This window comes from Rhinopithecus bieti, unplaced genomic scaffold, assembly GCF_001698545.2.
Source record: "Rhinopithecus bieti isolate Rb0 unplaced genomic scaffold, ASM169854v2 scaffold_17930, whole genome shotgun sequence".
NCBI classification, from domain to species: domain Eukaryota; kingdom Metazoa; phylum Chordata; class Mammalia; order Primates; family Cercopithecidae; genus Rhinopithecus; species Rhinopithecus bieti.
The window spans coordinates 342,141-363,776 of NW_016809035.1; the positions used below are offsets into that span (position 1 = coordinate 342,141).

Here is a 21,636-nt window from a genome sequence, read left to right on the forward strand (position 1 = left end):
GGGGAGGGCAGGAAGAGGAGGGGAGGGGAGGAGAAGAAGAGGAGGAGAGGGGAGGAAGAGGAGGGGAGGGGAGGGGAGGAGAAAGGATGGGAAGGGACAGAAGCCATCATCAACCAGTCTCCATTTCTCACCTGCAAGTTCTCAGGAATAATAAGAATAACAAAATGCAGTAAGTTACTCTGACAGTTGATGCACTAAGGGCGTTGTATGATTAATTTCATTTTAGTCCTCACAACAACCTTATGTCATTCCACTGCTTTTATTCCTAATGTACTGATGGGAAGTGGTGGCTGAGAAGCTTAGGTCACTTAACTACATAGCAGTAGATTTAGAATCAAAAGCAGATTGGCAGATTCTAAACCATGCCCTCTACCCACCAAAGGACTCAGCACCCTGATCCAATATGCCTCTTCTTCATGCATCTCCATCTAGGGACACTTTCTAAGCATCCCTTGATACCATTTCTAGTTTTGAATCTGAATGTCTTGGAAATCTGTCTAGCCATCCATATAGCCCAGATAGCATATCCTGGGGCTCCACCTCCTGGTTCAGAATCAGTTTCATCAAATATTTTCCTTGACCATTGAACACCTGCCAGATTCACATCCCGCACATGAGCTCATTGACTGCCCATAGCAGTGCTGTGTGGCGGAAGTTTCTCCACTGTCATCCTCATTTCAGACTGGGGTCCGGTGGCTCAGAGAGGTTGTGTTCACAGAGCTAGTGCACTGGAAAGCCAGGACTTGAGTCCAGCTCTTTGGATTCCACGTCTCAATCCTTTGTATCCTGTAGACAGCTGGTTCTCAGGAGTGGATAATCCAGCCCGCCTCATTCCAGTTGCATTAGAAACTTGGTCCTGTTTCCTGTGGCTCAAATCCTCTTCTCAAGCCCTACTTCCTTTCCCAGAGGCGGAGCCTGGTTCACACTGTAAGAGGCGGTAACACGGGGGTGGGGGCTGTGCAGGAGTGGGTGGCAAGGGGACACCCTTTGACCATCAATCTGAATATGGTATGTTTCTTTCTGCTACCTCTAATCTCTCACCATAGTCCCAACAACCATCACATCCATTTATCTTCAAAATCACTGACAGAGTGTCCCCTTTGGAAGAGCAACCACTTCCCTTGCCTACCCTACCAGCATATCTGTTCCACCCAGACCCTCCGCTCCTGGCCAGACCCAGCCAATCCAGACACACATCAGGGAACTGTCAGGCAGCCTTCATCATTTGGAAGTTTTTCAGCAAACATGAGGGTTTCCTTTCCACCAGGGTTGGGAAAACCATCCCATCCTGAAAGACCGGACCACAAGCCACTTAGTCTTAATACTTGCTGAAACAGAGGTAAAAGTAAAAGGGCTTCTTAGTATGGGGCACCATTCTTGGCCTGGCAAACTTATTTCCCATGCTCTTCACTGTAGAGAGAGGAGGGCGTTGGAGACGGAGTGTGTGGGTTGGTAGGAGCTACCGCCTCCCTGTTTTTCTTGGTGTCAATTAGCATAATTTAAAAGGCAAGGGGAAAAAACTGCCATCTATGTGACTGCTTTCGCCTTAAACTTGTCCGACTTTGGAGGCTGCTTATGGCCAAGTGACCCATATTTTAAAAACATTTACAATAAAATGATGTATTTTCTTTTTGTGCCATCAGCTTCCCTTATGAAAAGCAGAAATGCTTTAAAATTGTCCCTTTTTGTTAGCAGTAATGGCTATGCTATATTTCAGCTCATCCCCCTCATGGGCATAGAAAGGGAAGGGTAATAAAGGGCACAGCTGTAGGCACTTTATGGCCTGCGTGGGGGTGGGGTGGGGGGAAGGGGAGTGAAGGCAAGAAACAGATTGACTGTGTGTCAACAAATGCAGCTGGGAAAGAGAAAGCTCTTGAAGACCTCTGCAACTTAAAGTCCTGGATAAATGATGTTCCTATTTGGAAAGGAAAAAAAATGGAGGTGAAATTCAATAAAGGATGGCTGAAAAGAGAAGGGTTCCAAAGGCCTTTCTCTGCAGCTAGGCAGCTCCCAAGAGAAATGAGCAAAAGTGGCTATAGCCGACAGGGGTGGGGGTGGGAGGGGGGCTGCAGCCCAAAGAGGCAACAAAGGCCCATCCCGGCCAATGCATTACAACACCAGGCTCGGCCAAGCTGGGCCCTGATGAGATCCGCCAAGTTGGGGGTGGAAATGGTCGATTTGAAAGAAATGCCCCAGGAAACTCTGACACAGTTATACTTCAGGGCATGCTCATGCCTTGCATTTGAGGAAGAAAAAGGCAGAAGATAGATGACCCCTTAGGACAGAGGCTGAGTCAGGTTATGATAGAAAAAACATTGCTCTGGGGCTCAGGAGACTTAGATCCAGCCCCAGCTCTGGCACTGACCAACTTTGTGGGGTAAGCACGTCCACGAGCAGTGTCAGCCCTGGATTTGCAGGCCCTTGATTGGTGATGAAAACTTGCCCTTCCAGCGTCTCCCTGGAATCTCACCAACACCCTGGGAAGCAAGTTGAGATCCTTGGCCCCACAATCTGCACATAAGTAAACGAAGTCTCAAGGAGGGAAAGTGCTTGCCGAGGGTCACACGGATAACAAACAGAAAAGGCAGTGTTTTATCTCCAGGAGAACCCCTTCCTTCCTTTTCCATTCCATTAGCCTTGGCAAATGGAGAGAGAAGCTTTCCTTTATGAGAACCCCATAGGGAAAGCCTCCAGGAAGAAGTAGCTGTGTCTTCTGGGGACCAGCACGTCCCACAGAGGTTGCTGAGCACCAATTCTAAAGCAAATTATATCTGTTAGAAAGCAAAGAGCGGCCGGGTGCGGTGGCTCATGCCTGTAATCCCAGCACTTTGGGAGGCTGAGGCAGGTGGATCATGAGGTCAAGAGATTGAGACCATCCTGGCCAACATGGTGAAACCCCATCTCTACTAAAAATACAAAAATTAACCGGGCGTGGTGGCGGGCACCTGTAGTCCCAGCTACTCAGGAGGCTGAGGCAGGAGAATCCCTTGGACTCAGGAGGCAGAGGTTACAGTGAGCCGAGATCTCGCCACTTGTCACTCCAGCCTGGGTGACAGAGTGAGACTCCACCTTAAAAAAAAAAAAAAAAAGCAAGGAGCAGAAACCTCACTCAGTCTGGCTTACATAAGAAGCGAATCTCACAACACCTAGAAGCCCAGAGGGTTGGTCTAGCGGCTTCACGCTGGTAAAGAAGCATCGCTCTGCTCCTTCACTCCAGAGAGAACTTCACCCTGAAACTAGTAGCCAAATGGCAGAAGTTCCAAGCATAACACCCAGACATGACAACAGCCAAGAAGATCACCTTTCCCTGCAACTCCCTCTTAAGAGTAAGAAACCTTCCCAACAGACCTCCTGAAGACTCTTTGGACAGAATTGGGTCATCTGCCCGTTCCTGAACCAATTATCAAGGGGAGTGGGATTACCCTTAGTTAATAAAAGCCTTTACATGGAATCAGGGCTCAGGTCAGCCCTCCCCAAAGCCCATGGTGAGGAGTGGAGACATGAGAAAATAGGAATCTGCTGGAAAGAAAGTTGTAGAAACAAATTTTGGGTAGGCAACCAATAGTAACCACTGAACCAATGGCATCCACTAAAGAGGTTTGAGAAATACATGACTCTGACTATGTACCTGTTGGAATGGCTAAAATTAAAAAAAATGAAATGTACCCCAAAATGAGACAATGTGTATTAAGTGCTTAGCATAACACCAGGCACATGGTAAGCAATCAATAAATACTGTTATTATTATTATTGTTATTATTATTATTGAGATGGAGTTTCACTCTTTTTTGCCCAGGCTGGAGTACAATGGCGTGATCTTGGCTCACCGCAACCTCCACCTCCCGGGTTCAAGTGATTCTCCTGCCTCAGCCTTCCCGAGCAGCTGGGATTACAGGTATGTGCCACCATGCCTGGCTAATTTTGTATTTTAGTAGAGATGGAGTTTCTCCATGTTGGTCAGGCTGATCTCGAACCCCCAACCTCAGGTGATCCGCCTGCCTCAAACTCCCAAAATGCTGGGATTACAGGTGCGAGCCACCACACCCGGCCAAGAGTCTGCGCTTCTAACCAATCACAGGTGAAGGCAGTGATGCTGGTCTGCAGACCACACCTTGAGAAGCAAGGCTCTAGGTCTCAGGGAAGGCCATGAATCAGAGGAATTGGAGAGAAATGGAGGGGAGGGGTTCTGCCACAGGTGGTGGGAACAAATCTAGAGTGTAATGTTCCAAAACTGTTATCAAGACTGCATTTAAAGTTGGTGTCACTTAAGAAACATAGGTTACAGAATGGTTACCACATGTTAGCAAGAATTAGACAAGACTGACTATACTGTTGTGATTAAAACAACAAACAAATACGTAGTGTGTTTTTAAAACACTCAATTGCTCTGCCGTCTTGTTAAATACATGGCCTTATGAGGTAGATTTTAGCATTATCCCCATTTTACAGAGACTTCAATGAATTTGCCCAAAGTCACCCAATCAGCATAAGTGACTAAAACTAGATTAGATTTCCAGCTTGTCTAACTCTACTTTTTTTTTAATCTTTCAAGTTTTATTTAAGTGCAATGATCCAGGATGGATTTTAGACCTTGTTGAAAGGAGCCACATCCATGGGCTATACATAATCCTCAAAAGCAGCGATCTGCTCCTCCAGCATATCTGCTCCAACTTTATCTTCTTCAACCACATACGGTATTTGAAGCCTCTTAAATCTGTATCCCCACTGGAACCAGTTTAGATGAGCCCCAGACTAAGCCATCTGCTTGAATGCTTCTGACGCATTCCTTTAATTTCGCCATATCTGTCTCATCATCCCAAGGGTTCACATCTAGTAAGATGGAGGACTTGGCAACAAGTGCAGGGGTTTTTTTGTTTCTTTTAGGTTTGACGATCCTCTCTAATTTTTGCACTTATCATGTATTTTTTCTTCTATTGATCTTATTTTACTTTTTTTTTTTTTTTTTTTTTTTTTTTGGTTTTGTTTTGTTTTGTTTTGTTTTGAGATGGAGTCTCACTTTGTCGCCCAGGCTGGAGTGCAGTGGCATGATCTCCGCTCACTGCAACCTCTGCCTCCTGGGTTCAAGCGGTTCTCCTGCCTCAGCCTCTTGAGTAGCTGGGATTACAGGTACCCACCACCACGCCTGGCTAATTTTTGTATTTTTAGTAAAGAGTGGGGTTTCACCATGTTGGTCAGGCTGGTCTCGAACTCCTGACCTCAAATGACCCACCCGCCTTGGCCTCCCAAAGTGCTGGGATTTACAGGCGTGAGCCACCGTGCCTAGCCTTAAGTGAAGGTTTTTTGGCTTTCTTTGATTCATATTGTGCAAGGCGTTCTTACCTTAGCCTCTTTGCTTCTTTACTTTCCTCCTCATCAGATCCAAGGAGATCAATTTCATCATCATCTTTACTATCTGTAGCTCCACTTCCTGTAGTGTCTTCCACATTAGCAGGACCATACCTGCCCACAGCTTTCTTCACTCCTGGCAGTCTGGCCTTTTCCTTTTCATAAGACTTGATCTGATTATAACAATGTAGGGCATGACACAAGTCAGCAGGTGGTGGGCTGGACACTGCTTCAAATATTGCCACATGTGCTTGTGATGGCACATACCCCTTGATGTAGCTCTTGTCTGCCAGGTAATCGTTGAGCACCTGGAGTAAGAAACCTTCCCAACAGACCTCCTGAAGACTCTTTTCAGGTCTCCAAAACCCATGGCATCGTCCACTGTATCCAAGAGCTGGGAGCAGCAGAAAGACAGAGTGCAAGTTGTGCGTGCCCTGTGCTGAGAGAGGAATTTTTTTATTCCTCTAACAATTTATCACCCAAGCTTCCACTCCCCAGCAGAAAAATAAGTAACCTTGTTTCATCTGTAGACCCAGAACCTGTCTTTGACTGACTGTTGCTCCCACTTGCTACAGCAGGACCTGAGTTCCAACAATCCCCAAAGTGTTTCTGGAAATCCCCATAAAGTATGTTGCACGTATTCACAAAATTAAGATAACCATCTGTAGAGCTTAAGCTATATATATCCAGGTCGGTGTTGTTTCAATATTTCTTCCTCCACATCCTCACGCCCATACCTAACATCCAGCCACACTTCCCTAAGCACCATTCCTGGAACATCTGATGCACCTGTTATACCTGCCCCAGCTCCTCTCCAGTGATGAATCCCAACGTCTCTGCTTGGTGAACTCCGCTTTCAAAATTCATTTCAAAGTCACCTCCTCTGTGAAGCTAAGAGTGCCTAGAAAAAATAAATCAGTGATTTTTTCCTTCCATTGTGTCTAATTTATTAACCAACACGTTTTATAAAGTGCCTGCCAGGAGCCAGAGTATGAGGATTAAAATGAATGAATAACGTAGAGCTTAGCTCAATGCCCAGCACCCTAAAAACACTGCATAGGAGTTGGTTATGGTGCCGACGATGACAGTGCTGTTGCTGCTGCTGAGTCTGAGAGAGAGAGAGGACGAACGCACAGCCCGGGATCCAAGGGGCCTGGAGCTGCTGAGAAAGGCCCACAGGAAACCCCAAGACCTTGCAAGCTGAGCTTTGTAATAAGGCACAGGGCACTTTTGGATCACACGGACGGGATTCTAATCCAGTCTACCTTCTGAAGAGATCAAAAAAATTCCCCCAAGGAGTGGGCATAGAATGGAGCAGTACAAACCAAAATAAATATGCATTCCAAGAAGCTGCTAAAGCTCTAACCTTTTTAGACTACGTTTTGGGAGTGCCATTTTACACCAGGCTCGACAGTCGAGCCACTTGGATCCGAGAGCCCATGGCCACCCAGCCTGCTCAGGACACCCGCCTCGCGAGTGGCAGCGCCAGGACTCGGGTCCAGATGTGCCTGGGAAGCTTCCCCAGGGGAAGTCCGCCCTGGACCCCTGGAGACCCACATCGTCCGGTGTGTTTTCCTTTCACAACGCTTCCCACAGCCTGTAATTACATGATTATATATTTGGGGGCATGTGTTTACTGTCTGTCTCCCTGACTGGGCTGTCAGCGTTTTGTTCACCGCTGGGTTCTCAGGACTCCGCGCTCAGGAAAGGTTCAGCGAGGTTTGTGTTCAGGGAACTGGGGAGGGCGGGGCCCCAGCGAGGAGCAGCTGGGCCCGGCGCGGGGATGGGCGGGGCCCGGGGAGTAGGAGGGGTCTGAGTGAGGGGCTGCTGGGCAAGGAGTCTCCCCGCAGCACTCTACCCAGAGCAACCCTGAGAGTCTAAGACCCTGTCCGATAGGTAGCCTGCTCCAGCCAGACCATCCTCCACCATGTCCACATTGAGCTTTCAGAAAATGTACATTCAACCATTGTAGTGGCCCTTTCCCGCCTTCAGAATAAAATCCAAATCTTAAATGCAAGATTATACGCATCTTTATTCAGTTATATTCCAAACACTTATTATTCTGAAGGGTTTTTTTTTTAAAATTAAGCATTAAAAGATACTTTAATAAAGCAACTCATGGATATGTGATAAAATCGCACAAAATATACACTCACAAGTGTATGTAAAACTGGTGACATCTGTATAAATTTGGCGGGTTGTATCGATGTTAATTTCCTGATGGTGATAATGTAATATAACCATGCACGGTGTTTCATTTGTTTTATTTCTTACAGCTGTGTATGACTCTAAAATTACCTCCTAGTAGTTTTTTATAAATATACATACATAACAGAAAATAGTTGCCAATAAGCTATTTTTAAATACTTTCTATGTATACCTCGTGTTCCCTGAAAGGTACTTGAAGGGAAAAACCAGGTCTGATTGATTTTCATAACAGCAATAGAAGTTAGTAACTTCGTACATAGTACAAATGAATCTCTAAGAATTCTCAGGTCACAGTTCAGTGCCTAACTCAATGATTAAGCTTGCAGGACCTTTTAAGCCCTGGTAGAGACCCTGGCAAAAGGTTGACATGATCATATGTTTTGTAAAGTTTGAAAATTAAGACATTTTGTGGCCATCTGTTAAGATCACTGTTTCTTTTCATTCTAACTTCCCTTTATCGAATTTCTCTTCCATCAGTGGCAATGTCCTGGCTCAGGGCATTTTGGGGTCTTGCTAAGAGGAGATTGAGTTGGAAATGCTCCGTTTTAATCACACTTTGGAAAGATGTTTTGGGGACTTTTTAGTAAAACAGGTGAGAAATTTGCAGCCTCCTGATGCGGATACACATGAAGGGTATCTTTTATTTTTGCATCTTCAAATATATTTTGAAATCCTCTGGAAAATTAACATAGTAAAAAAATGGTACATGAAACAAAAAGAAACAAAGATGAGCAATAAAACCAAAGAAAATTATTCTGACGCTGAGAAGCATAACAAAATCAATTTCAGATAATACTAAAACATAATGAACTGAGAATGAGAGACACATTTTAAATAACAACAATGGTCAGGCTTTTGGATTGCTTGGTAATCTAATGATAAGAGTGAAGTACAGGGACCCACGTGGAATAGATTTAAACTTGCTTACTGATTTGCTAAGGAATACTAACAACTCTGAAGATAATATCAAACGCCTGACCCACGCTACGGGGAAGACACGGAAGACATACTGGTTATAGGTGTTACCAATTCAATGAGTCACTGTGCATTAGGCATTCACTGTGCGAGAAAACTTTAACTGCCCTGAAAGATTACAGTTCATTCACGATAGGAGCTTGATATTTCCTCAAATTTGACAACCATCCTAAAAAAACTTGTATCGCTTATAAGTGACATTTGTTACGGAGTTGAAACAAAGAATTCCAAACTCTCCATATAAAACAAATTCTGTTTTATTTTATGTATTATTATTATTATTTGAGACACAGTCTCTGTCGCTCAGGTTGGAGTGCAGTGGTGTCATGTTGGCTCACCGCAGCCTCTGCCTCCCAGGTTCAAGTGATTCTCCTGTCTCAGCCTCCCAAGTAGCTGGGATTACAGGCATCCGCCACCACACCTGGCTAATTTTGTATTTTAGTAGAGACGGGGTTTCGCCATGTTGACCAGGCTGGTCTTGAACTCCTGACCTCAGGTGATCCACCCGCCTTGGCATCCCAAAGTGCTGGGATTACAGGCATGAGCCACCATACCTGGCCTCCATATAAAAACACATTTATGATCAACCACACTAGAAGAGAGAGGCTGATTATCTTTCTGTTTTCTCTATGGAAAATGTAACAAAATCCTTGTTTATACAAAGACGTGTCTTGGTCCATTTGGGTTACTTTAACAGAATACCTTAGGCTGGGTATTTTTTAAACAATAGAAATGTATTGCACACAGTTTTGGAGGCTGGGAAGTTCGAGACCAAGGAGCCAGCAAACTCAGTGTGTGGTGAGGGCCTGCTCTCTGATTAAAAGATGGCACTTTCCTGCTGAGTCCTTACGTGGCGGCAGGGACAAATGAGCTCCCTCAAGCCACTTTTATGAGGGCACGAGTCCCATTCATGAGGGTGGGTATTGTGATTGAATCACTTCCCAAAACCCCATCTCTTAATCCTATTACCTTGGAAATTAGGTTCCAACATAAAAACGTAGAGAGGACACGAACATTTAGACCATAGCAAGGTGATTAACGATTATGCAGTCAAATATAGTAGGAAAATGATTATAATAGAGGATTTCAAATCATTAATAAAAAATACTAGGTTTTTTTCAGAAAAACCTTGTGATGTTCATGGTACTGGACAACTTCATAAAATGTGCATGTAAGCATTCACTTTCATGTTTAACTCGGCATTCGTAGTTTTGTATTCTTTTGTTACAGAACCAAGCACTACAGAAGCATCAGGGCCGCCCAAGCCTGGATCTGCCTCCATCTCTGTAATCCAAGGGCATACGCTGCCTCTGCTTACTTATCAGCGCCAGCTTCCACCACCACCCACCATCCCCAACCACACAGACACACCCATGAATTCCACGCACCAGCACTTCACATATGTTATCTCATTTAATCTTCATACAAACCCTTTTAGCTGGATTCTGTTTTTATTCCTACACTGACGGATTAATGGCAGAGCAGGGGTTCGAACCTAGGTAACCAGGTTCCAGCGTCCATGCTATTAATGACGACATTTGGTTTCCTGCCAATGTTGGTCATATCATCTTTAAAATTTATGAAGAACTACTAACCGTGCTAGCGTTAGAGGCATTATCATTTCATTCTGCTAACAACCTGAGGAGATAGATTGAGACTCTTCACTTCCACGCAAGAAATGCTAAGGATGCATCAATCAGAATAGGCTAGGACATGCTGCAGAAACAACCTCCACAATCTCTGCGCAACAGTGAGGTTATTTCTCAACTCCTGTTCTATTTGTTGTATTTCCTTCCAGTCATGTGGCAGAAACACACCAGCGATCCTGCTGTCACAACCCGGCCTGATTGGGCTGCTCGGATTAGCGATAAGCATGAGATGCTCTGGGGAAAAAGGGACAGATGGCGCCTAACCTGGCTTTGGAAGGCGAGCAAAGAGTGACAAGGATGCTTTCCTAGAGGAGCTGATGCTTGAATGAGCTTTAGAATAGAGCAAAAATTAGCAAGGTGGGTGACAGGAAGGAGAAATTCTTTTTTTTTTTTTTTTTTTTTTTTTTTTTTTTTTTTGAGACGTGAGTTTCCCACTCTGTTGCCCAGGCTGGAGTACAATGGCGCGATCTCGGCTCACTGCAACTTCCGCTTCCCGGTTCAAGCAATTCTCCGGCCTCAGCCTCCTGAGTAGCTGGGATTACAGGCACATGCCACCACACTCGGCTAATTTTTTTGTACTTTTGATACAGACGGGGTTTCACTATGTTGGTCAGGCTGGTCTTAAACTCCTGACCTCAGGTGATCCACCTGCCTCGACCTCCCAAAGTGCTGGGATTACAGGAGTAAGCCACCGCTCCCGGCCAGGAGGGAGCGTTCGCTAAGAAAAGAATTACTGCCCCTAATTTACAGAAGAGAAAACTGAGGCTCCTCCAAGATCACATATCTCACCAGCAGAGGGCCAGGGATAGACTCACTGAATTGTCTGCTCTCCCTACAATGTTGTATGTCTGTCTTGCCTGCAAATGTTTCAACATGCCTCTTCCCCTACCTGAATCAGAACCCAGCCCTCCAGCCCCCAGTGAGGGGGCACAAAGAGGAAAAGGAGCCGCCGCGGAAGGAAGGCATATGCCAATGAGCCCCTGGAGCTGGGGGTCTGGGGAATGAGCACGTGGGAACCAGCCTAAGCGTTTGTGGGCTCTGGAACAGCCACCCTGGCCTTCCGGACCTTCATTTGACTCTTTAACGAACTGGAATGACCTGAGAAAGAGGCCTGGGAATCTACTGGGAAAACCCCAGCTCAGAGGGCCTCCAGGGAAGGAAACCTCCTCCAATCCCAGGCTTCTGGACTTTTTCTTCGTCTAGTGCTCCTCCTACTCCTAGCTGCAGCAGACACTGTGTTGGGTATCTGCCTGGCCTACACCTGTCTCCCTGAGAGCTGTCCCCTCACACCCACTCTCAGAACCTTCTTGGTAATATCTGTGCCCATCCACCCCAGCCTCAGCTGAGGTGGCCCAGACAGGGTTGTAGTACAGACAGAGTGGGACAGGGAGCAAAGACCGTGTGGCTCTGAAGCGAGTAATTGCAGCGCTGAACTTTCCAGGACACCCAGCGGTAGTAGCATTCTTTTTTTTCCTTTTTTTCTTTTTTGTCATCTCCTTTAAGGCAGTTGAGTGGGTTCTAGTGATGGTTCTGTTAAATTAAGTTTAGCCTAAAGCTGCCTCCTTACATATTTTAAGTTCGGCCTAAAGGCTTCTCCTACCTAGTGAACTGTAACCTAACAGGATGTGTGAACAGACTGTAACCTCCTCTTGTGCCAGTCACTGAATTTCTGCCAATCACAGGTGGCCAACTGTTCAAATCAAGTTTAAATCAGGTGAATGCTGTCGTAACCACGTGGGCTGTCTCTGTACCTCCATTCTGCCTTCTGCCGGTCATTTTCCTTTTTCTGTCCGTAAATCTTCTTATACCACACGACTAGCTGGACCCTCTCATTGAGGGGCTACCCAATTCACAAATCCTTCTTTGCTCTGTTAAACTATGCCAGTTTGTACATTTCACCTCTTCCTTTCCTCCTCTTTTTCTTTCCCTTTCTTTCTCCTTCTTTCCTGTTCTTCCCCATCTTCCCCTTCCTTCCTTCTTTCCTTCCTTGCTTCCTTACTTCCTTCCTTCCCTTCCTCTTTCCTTCCTCCCTCTCTTCCTCCCTCCCTCTCTCTCTCTCTATTTCTCTCCCTTCCTCCCTCCCTTCCTCCTTCCCTCTTTCTCTTTCCCTCCCTCCCTCCCTCCCTCCCTCCTTCCTTCCTTCCTTCCTTCCTCTCTTTCTTCTTTTTTTCTTTCGCCCAGACTATAGTGCAGTGGCATGATCACAGCTCACTGCAACCTTCCATCTCAGCCTCCCAAGTAGCTGGGACCATAGGCGCGTGTCACCACGCCTGACTATTTTTTGTATTTTTTTGTATGGTCAGGGTTTCACTATGTTGTCCAGGCTGGTCTCGAAATCCTGGGTTCAAGCAATCCTCCTGCCTCGGACTCCCAAAGTGCTGGGATTACAGGAATCATCCTGATGCTGCCTGTCAGATTGTGTGCATGTGTGCCTTTTCCTGGGGCATGCTTCCTAGGAATCCTCTTAAGATCCTAGAGTGGGCCGGGTGCGGTGGCTCAAGCCTGTAATCCCAGCACTTTGGGAGGCCGAGACGGGTGGATCACGAGGTCAGGAGATCGAGACCATCCTGGCTAACACGGTGAAACCCTGTCTCTACTAAAAAAAATGCAAAAAACTAACCGGGCATGGTGGCAGGCGCCTGTAGTCCCAGCTACTCGGGAGGCTGAAGCAGGAAAATGGAGTAAACCCAGGAAGCGGAGCTTGCAGTGAGCTGAGATCCAGCCATTGCACTCCAGCCTGGGCGACAGAGTGAGACTTCGTCTAAAAAAAAAAAAAAAAAAGATCCTAGAGTGATCTGTGGCCCAGAAAAGGTTAGGAACTGTTAAAAGAAAAAAATTGGCCAGGCACCATGGCTCAGGGCTGCAATCCCAACACTTTGGGAGGCTGAGGTGGGAGGCTCGTTTGAGCCTGGGAGGTCAAAGCTGCAGTGAGCCATGATTCTGTCATGGCACTACACCGGTGCGTGCAGGTTCTTATTCCTGTCCCCTCTCCCTCCTTCATCTGTTTTCCAGAGGTCTCCAGTTTTGGACACTGAGGTATCCAGACCCAATCTCAGGTGGAACAGAAATCAGAGTCCTTGGTGGCAGCTCTTGGGCCAGACCCTAATGCTCCTGATGGCTTCTGTAGTATGCATGGGCAGAGAGCTGTGGAGTTCGACTTCCCGCCTGGAATCAGGCCCTTCCTAATGGCTGAGAGTGAAAAGGGAGCTGCTTGGAAAGCCCAGGCTGACCCACTCATGGAGGGAGCCAGGGAAGGGGGGCAGAACTGGCATGCTGTCTCATTCGTTTTGAAAGAATATTGTCTCTCTGTCTCCCAAGAGATGGGCTCAGTGGAGACTCTGGAAACTGAGCCAGGATTTTAGGACGTCTGAATTCCTCTCTCTGCATGGCAATAAATAAGCCCTATTCTTGGGGACACTTTGAGCATCACAAAATGATACATAAGAGAGTCGTCAGAGCTGGGCGCGGTGGCTCACGCCTGTAATCCCAGCACTTTGGGAGGCCAAGGTGGGTGGATCACGAGGTCAGGAGATCGAGAGCATCCTGGCTAACATGGTGAAACCTCGTCTCTACTAAAAATACAGACAATTAGTGGGGCATGATGGCATGTGCCTGTAGTCCCAGCTGCTCGGGAGGCTGAGGCAGGAGAATCACTTGAACCCAGAAGGCAGAGGTTGCAGCGAGCCGAGATTGCGCCACTGCACTCCAGCCTCAGCGACAGAGCAAGACTCCATCTAAAACAAGAAAGCCATCAGAAGATAATAATTTTTAAAAACAATTTTTGGAGACAGAGTCTCACTGTCACCCATGCTGGAGTACAGCGGTATGATCATAGCTCATTGCAGCCTTGAACTCCTAGGCTCAAGCAATCCTCCTGCCTCAGCCTCCCAAAGTAGCTAAGACTACAGCCCTGCATCACCATACCTGAATAATTATTTATTTTTTTGTGGAGATGGGGGTCTCACTGTGTTGTCCAGGCTGGTCTTCAAACCCCTGGTATCAAGCAGTCCTCCCACCTGGGCCTCCTAAAGTGCTAAGATTACAGATGTGAGTCGCAGTGCCCAACTGAGAAAATGATTTTTAAATGCAGGTCACATTTGTGGTTTGTGTTACTTCCTGGTTTTGCTAATTAAAGCAATACACAAACCCACCCCTTTCCTTTTTTCCTCCTATAGCTCTATCTATGAAAATTCTATGGTGGGCATTTTCTTCTTACTTTTCCCCAAAGCCTAGTCAGTGTCTCTGGGACTTCAAGCAGGGGAAGAAAACCATTCTTATGAAGACAAGATTGTATAGATTTCTATTCCGGTCAAGTGTTAATACCCAAAGAGTAGCTAATGCTTCCTTTCTCACACCCTAGAAATCTTGGTGGCTGATCCTGGTTGGAGGCCATCCCAGACCCAAGGGCAGGAATATGGTGGCCGTTAAGAAGTTGGAGAAAGTTGTTAGGGTGAATCAACTGTGGACTTCAGCTCCTTATGAAAAGTGGGAAGTACATGCTGGGTTATAAGCTGTCCCTGAAGATGATCAGACAAGGCAAAGCGAAATTGATCATCCTCGCTAACAACTGCCCAGCTTTGAGGAAATCCAAGATAGAGTACTAGGCCCTGTTGGCCAAAACTGGTGTCCAGTCTTATTGCCACTACAGTGGCAAGTATATTGAATTAGGCACAGCATGCAGAAAATACTAGAGTCTGTACATTGTCTATCATTGATCCCGGTGATTCTGAGTTCATTAGAAGCATGCCAGAGAAGACTGGTGAAAAGTAAATCATACAAAATTTTTATTTAATAAAACTTGTCAGAACTTTTTTTTTTTAAAGAGTAGTTTATGTCACCATTGCAAGAGATAGTTGGAATCCTCCCATTTCCCCTGTTCTCAGTGTCACACACTGAGAACTCCTGCAGGATGATAACCTCAGAGGGGTTCTCTATCAGATGCCACCTCCATCTCAGGAAGTGATGGGGGGGAAGTTACACTGGACATTTACTGAGTACCAGGCTCTATACTGCTTTAACACATCCAGTGCAGGATTTATGATCCTCATTTTCCAATCAGGGAAACTAAGTCTCAGAGCAACAAAGCTTTCCCAGGATAACTTAGCTAGGGGTCTCAGAGTCTGCCTGCAAACCTAAGTCTGTTTTGGCTCCAGAAGCTGTGGGCCATTCACTTTGTAGCTCTGTTTCAGAAACATCACTTTCCTTATTGTCGGTTAAGATTCCATACTGCCAGATCAAGGAATCCCATTCTCTCCCAGTAGGAAATTTCACAAACCCCCTAGTCAACAGCGAATTGGAGAGTCGCCCCATGAAACCTGGGCATCCATCTACTAAATGCAGGCTGGGGGAGGGGCTCAGGCAGTTGCTGGTTCTGGTCCCTTCTTGAGTTTGACTTCATTTCCTGTCCTTGGAGGCCATGGGACACCCCCATATCTTTCCCATACATTGACCTTTTTTGATTAAATAGGAAGAATAGATTTTTGCTTCTTTTTTCCTTTCTTTCTTTTTTTTCGAGATAGTGCCTTACTCTGTTGCCAGGCTAGAGTGCAATGGTGTGATCTCGGCTCACTGCAGCCTCGTACTCCTGGGCTCAAGTGATCCTCCTGCTCAGCCTCCCGAGTAGCTGGGACTACAGGTGCACACCACCATACCTGGGGAATTTTTAAATTTTTTGTAGAGATGGGGTCTCACTATGTTGCCCAGGCTGGTCTTGAACTCCTGGCCGCAAGTGATCCTCCTACCTCAGCCTCCCAAAGCACTGGGATTACAGGAGCAAGCCACCATGCCTGGCTGATTTTTGCTTCTTAAAATCACGTGAACCCTGATTAAGACAGAAATAAATCAATCCAGTTCTTTTTGTTTTGTTTTGAGGTAGAGTCTTGCTGTGTCGCCCAGGCTAGAGGGCAGTGGCACAATCTTGGCTCACTGCAACCTCTGCTTCCTGGGTTCAAGTGATTCTCCTGCTTCAGCTTTGGACTAGCTGGGATTACAGGCGTGCGCCACCACATCTGGCTAATTTTTGTATTTTTAGTAAAGATGGGATTTCACCATGTTGCCCAGGCTGTTCTCAAACTCCTGGCCTCAAGTGATTTGCCTGCCTCAGCCTCCCAAAGTGCTGGGATTACAGGCATGAGCCACCGTGCCCAGCTTCAATCCAGTTATTTTATTGCTCACTTTTCAAAACGTTCCTGAAAACTTCAGTAATGACATTCATGAAGTCTCAGACACCAGGAACGTCTGCACGGCTGGTTACGTGGCGGGGCATCTGGGGTCTTCCCCATGGTCTTTGTTTAATAACAACCTCTGCCATGTGCACGCCACACTTTCTCCCAGCTGCCTCCTGGATTTACAGGAAGCACAGCCTAGTGGGAGATGCTCAGGTTTGGGTATCAGAGCAGAGTTTGAATCCTGGCTCTACCAACTTGAGTAAGCAGCTTCACTTCCCAGAGCTTCAGCATCTTCTCAACTGCCAAATGGGAATAACAGCATCTCCATCACCTGGTTGTTTTAAAGATCTCAGAAAATAAAGTCTGTAAAACAAGGAGCACAGAGTAGACATCAATAAATGGCAAATGTTACTTCGATTTTAACCCCAGGTTTTCAGGGACTATCGTTATGACAGTGTTCTCTCCTGTTGCTCACATAAACCTGGAATGGAATTATCCTGGAATTTCTGATATTTTAGTACCCAAAAGGCATCTCCCAAACTGAGACCTCATGCTCTAGAGTCTGCTTTGGAATCTGTGGTCTTTGCACTTAAGACCTGGGCCTCAGAAGGGGTGGGCGGTGGCAGAACCTGCTGGATTGTCCCTGACAGGGGAATTTCATCACTTCTAGGCTCCTAGTCCTGGTTGACAATGACACCTCTTCTAAGCAGGCGGCCCTGTCTGTGCCGCCCCCAAAGAGCTGCAATCAGGCCCCATGCTTGGCCCTGCCAGGCTCCTGGAGAGCTCTGGATCCTGGTCATCAGCCTCCAGTGCCAGCCATGCAAAAAGAGGCCACTTTACATTTGATACAAAGCATCAGCCAATCTCATTCACGGTGTCTGGAATTTGCTAAGCTCCGGACGTAAGGCTGGTAAGTAGCACTTCCTTCCACACGAGCTCCCTTTCTGCCTCCCCACCACTGAGATGCTCATGGACCCAGATGAACATGCAGTGCCTTGTCTTTTCCACCGCTCATCTCCCCAGATGCCAAGAGATGTTGTTCCAGGGAACAGTCTTAGAAAAACCCCATTCTCCTCTCTGCTTCTCACCTGCCAAGAAGCCCGCAGGTGCCTGATGGAGGCCAAGGAGCTGCCAGAAGGTGTCAGCCCATTCATACTGGTTGAGAAGTGGCCTCCTCTTTGCCAAGACCAGCCTTGGCAGCTCTGTCGCAGGGCCTGGTTCTTATTCATAGCACCTGTCTGCCCAGGCCTCAAACCCCATCTCCCACCCCTGCTGTTTCGCACAAATGCAGGTGACCCCATGACCAGGGCCTCCCTCAGAGCCCACGGTCTTCTGACAAAGTGCTGCTTGTTGGAAACGCTGAGTCTCAGAGAGTCTCCAGTCCTAGAAATGAGAGAAGCCAAGAGATGGATGATCCTGCCCTATGTGCTCGTTTCATAGAGAGGAGCTCCAGTGGGGACAGGAGAAGGATCTTGGAAAGCATCATTGGGTCTGGCAGATCTCAGCCCTGGCTGCAGTTAGAATCATCTGGGAGAACTTAAAAAAATGAGATTCTGATTTAAATGGGGGGTGGGGAGTGGGGAGTGGGCAGTGGGGTGGGAGGGAGAACCCTCAGGGAAGCTCAAATTGGGAATCCCTAATCTGGTTCAACCCAGAACCTGTCTTACACATGGGGGAACAGAAGTCATTAGAAGAGGGCTTTTGAGGTTGTTAACTCATCTAACCCACCTGCTTACAGCTGCAGACACTGAGGCCCAGAGAGGTTAAGTAGACTCAAGGCTCATGGTTGGTAAGTGCTACCTTTTAGTATTTTGGGCAGTTTGGCTTTTAATCATCTCAAAATTGTTCTGTTTCTATCATCTCTGGTTTTATTGCCTTAAAAATCTGCTTTAAACGTATCATGATTCCCTAATGGGCCAGGCTGGAGTGCAGTGGCGTGTTCTCGGCTCACTGCAAGCTCCGCCTCCCGGGTTCACGCCATTCTCCTGCCTCAGCCTCCTGAGTAGCTGGGACTACAGGTGCCCGCCACCACAGCCGGCTAATTTTTTGTATTTTTAGTAGAGACGGGGTTTCACCGTGTTAGCCAGGATGGTCTCGATCTCATGACGTCGTGATCCACCCGCCTCGGCCTCCCAAAGTGCTGGGATTACAGGCATGAGCCACCGCACCTGGCCAATTTTAAATATTTAGGTATGGGATGTGGGCGTCCATTTGTACCCTTGACTTGGCCCTGCATGTTTTGGGGACATCTGCTTTTCAGTTTTGGCCCCTTGTAGGTGGAGACTTCATGGTCCCTGACTTGTTAAAAGCTCCCTCATGTCTCCTAGAAAGGAACGGCGAGAACTGGCCTCAGTGTTGACCTCTGTGGATCTCAGAGAAGGCAAGGTGGTAGTAGTCAGCCTTGCTGCGGGAAGGCAAGCGGCCCAGCCCTCTAGTCTGTATAAGAGCAGCATTGGCAGTTGCTGGTGGGAGTCACAGACTATACCTATTGTCAAAAAGAATGCACAAGGTGCTGATGTATTACGGAACCAGGATGTGGCGTCCCTAAGCCCTGGTTGGTAAGCACCTCCTTTCTTTCTTCCTGCAGTACACTTCTTACAAAGTCCTGTTTTTAAATTCCAAGGCTATGGTTTTTTCATTTTCACGACAGAATTTCCATGGAATATATGAATACTAGGAACAGGACTGCTGGGTCGTAGGTACTAATTTGCCTAAGTAATTCTAGATTGTCCTTTAGCATGGCTGCACCTGTCTACGATCACAGCAACTGTGCATGAGGGCGCCACCGCCCCCACACTTCTGCAAACACCTGTCATGATTTAGTTTTCTAATTTGTGCCAGATCACCAATAGAAAAGTTATAAATATATGTGGCTCTAATTTGCAATTTTTAAATTACTAATGACTTTGAGCATCTTATACCTGTTAGCTTCAATTATCTCCACATCCTCCCATGTAGTATCAGCCTGCCCATCTTTCTCTAGGGTTCTCTGCAAGGATAGCTGGGAGAGACTAGAACCAGTTTGCTGATATCTAGAGTTGTTATGACACAGAATAGTGGAGAGGCCGTGCTGGTACAGCATTAGCCGCTCGTTTCTTCTCATCTCTTTAGGACTGCCTCTCCTACCTTCTGGCCTCCAGCTCCCTGCTCTCCAGTTGTGCTGGCCATGAACATACAAGGCCATTTCCGCCTCTGGGACTGTTACTTCCACTCCTCAGTCTGCTGGGACCAATGACATGGTCAAGGCCTCTGCCCACTCTCCCTGGAGTTTCTGCTCAATGACATCTCAGCAGTGACATCTTCTGTGGCCTCTGTATCTAAAGTAGCACTTTGACTACTTTCTAACCTTAGTTTTTTTTTCTTAGCACCTCCCATGACCTGGCATTTCCATTGCCTGTTATGTGTTTACTGGTTTGTTTACGTATCATGTCTCTCCTAGGTGCCATAAAACCAAAGACTGTGACTGTTTGTTCACTTCTATATCTTAAGTGCCTGGAAGGGTGCCTGGCACATAGTAGGCAGTCAATAACTCAATAATCACTTGTTGAATAAATTCTTTTTTTTTTTTTTTGAGGCGGAGTCTCGCTCTGTCGCCCGGACTGGAGTGCAGTGGCCGGATCTCAGCTCACTGCAAGCTCCGCCTCCCGAGTTTACGCCATTCTCCTGCCTCAGCCTCCCGAGTAGCTGGTACTACAGGCGCCCGCCACCTCGCCCGGCTAGTTTTGTATTTTAGTAGAGACGGGGTTTCACCGTGTTAGCCAGGATGGTCTCGATCTCCTGACCTCGTGATCCACCCGTCTCGGCCTCCCAAAGTGCTGGGATTACAGGCTTGAGCCACCGCGCCCGGCCATAAATTCTTTTTTAATACGTGATATTTATACATACGAATGGGGTACATGTAGAAGTTTGTTACATGGCCATAAATTCTTTTTTAATACCTGATATTTATACATATGAATGGGGTACATGTAGAAGTTTGTTACATGCATAGGGTGTGTAATGATCAATTCAGGGTATCATTTCTATATATCATTTCTATATGTATTTATCATTTCTATATGTTCTACATTTCAAGTCCTTGTTTTTTGTTTTTTGTTTTTTTGAGACAGGGTCTTGCTCTGTCACACAGGCTAAACTAAAATACAATGGCTCACTGTAACCTCAAGCTCCTGGGCTCAAGCAGTCCTTCTGCCTCAGTCTCCTGAGTAGCTGGGACTACAGCGACACACCACCATGTCTGGCTAATTTTTAAATTTTTTGTAGATGGGTCTCACTGTGTTGCCCAAGCTGGTCTTGAACTCCTGGCCTCAAGCAATTCTCCCACTTCAGGAGAACTCCTAAAGTGTTGGGATTACAGGCATGAGCCACCATGCCCAGCGTCTTCCAGTTATTTTGAAAAATACAACATGTTGTTGTTAACTATAGTCACCCGACTATATTAGCAAACATTATAACTTATTCCTTCTATCTAACTGTATGTTTGCACCCATCAATGTACCCAACCTCTCTTCATCTCTCTTCCTCTAACCCATTGAATTGAATACATTCTAATTAGTTCCTCCTACCTAGACATATAGGCATAACACTTACATGTAAACATTTGGACATTTATCAGTTTTCTCAGGATGGTTTTTAGATCCTTAGAAAAATGGGCTGGGTGTGGTGGCTCATACCTGTAATCCCAGCACTTTGGGAGACTGAGGCAGGAGGATTGTTTAAGGCCAGGAGTTTGAGAACAGCCAGGTCAACAAAAAATTAAGAAATTATCCAGGCATCATGGGGTGTGCCTGTAGTCCTAGCTACTCAGGAGGCTGAGGTGGGAGAATCTCTCAATCCCAGGAGTTCAAGGCTGCAATGAGCCATGATTGTGCCACTGCAGTCCAGCCTGGACAATTTCCTATAGCGATTCAATTAAATTAACTCCCCAGGCTTTCTGGTGCTTTCTCTAAATTGGCTGGATCAATATATTTCCAGATCTGGCTTTGAAAATAAATAGAAATTTCTCCTAAATAGGAGATTATTTCCTAGCGTTCATACAGCACAAATTACTTTTGTTTTCTCGTATTGCTTCTGCTATCTTTGGTCCTAAATGTTAATTATGTTCTTACTTAGAAAATAGATCTTTCCATAGAAAGTAATGAGTTTTAGGCTTAAAATTTTAGTACAACATAATGACAGATTGTCAGACAAGCATCTTGTCACTGTTGCACAAACACTTTCTAAAAAATTTAACTCCAGTTGCTTTCTCTGAAACTTGCAAAAAAAAAAAAAAAAAAAAAAAAAAAAAAAAA

At 46.2% G+C, this 21,636-nt stretch overlaps 1 pseudogene; it reads right to left on the reverse strand.

Annotated features, from left to right (window-relative positions):
• Positions 1–4,584: 4,584 nt before the first annotated feature.
• On the reverse strand, positions 4,585–17,499 carry LOC108539500 (elongation factor 1-beta-like; annotated as a pseudogene).
• Between the last annotated feature and the right edge of the window lie 4,137 nt (positions 17,500–21,636).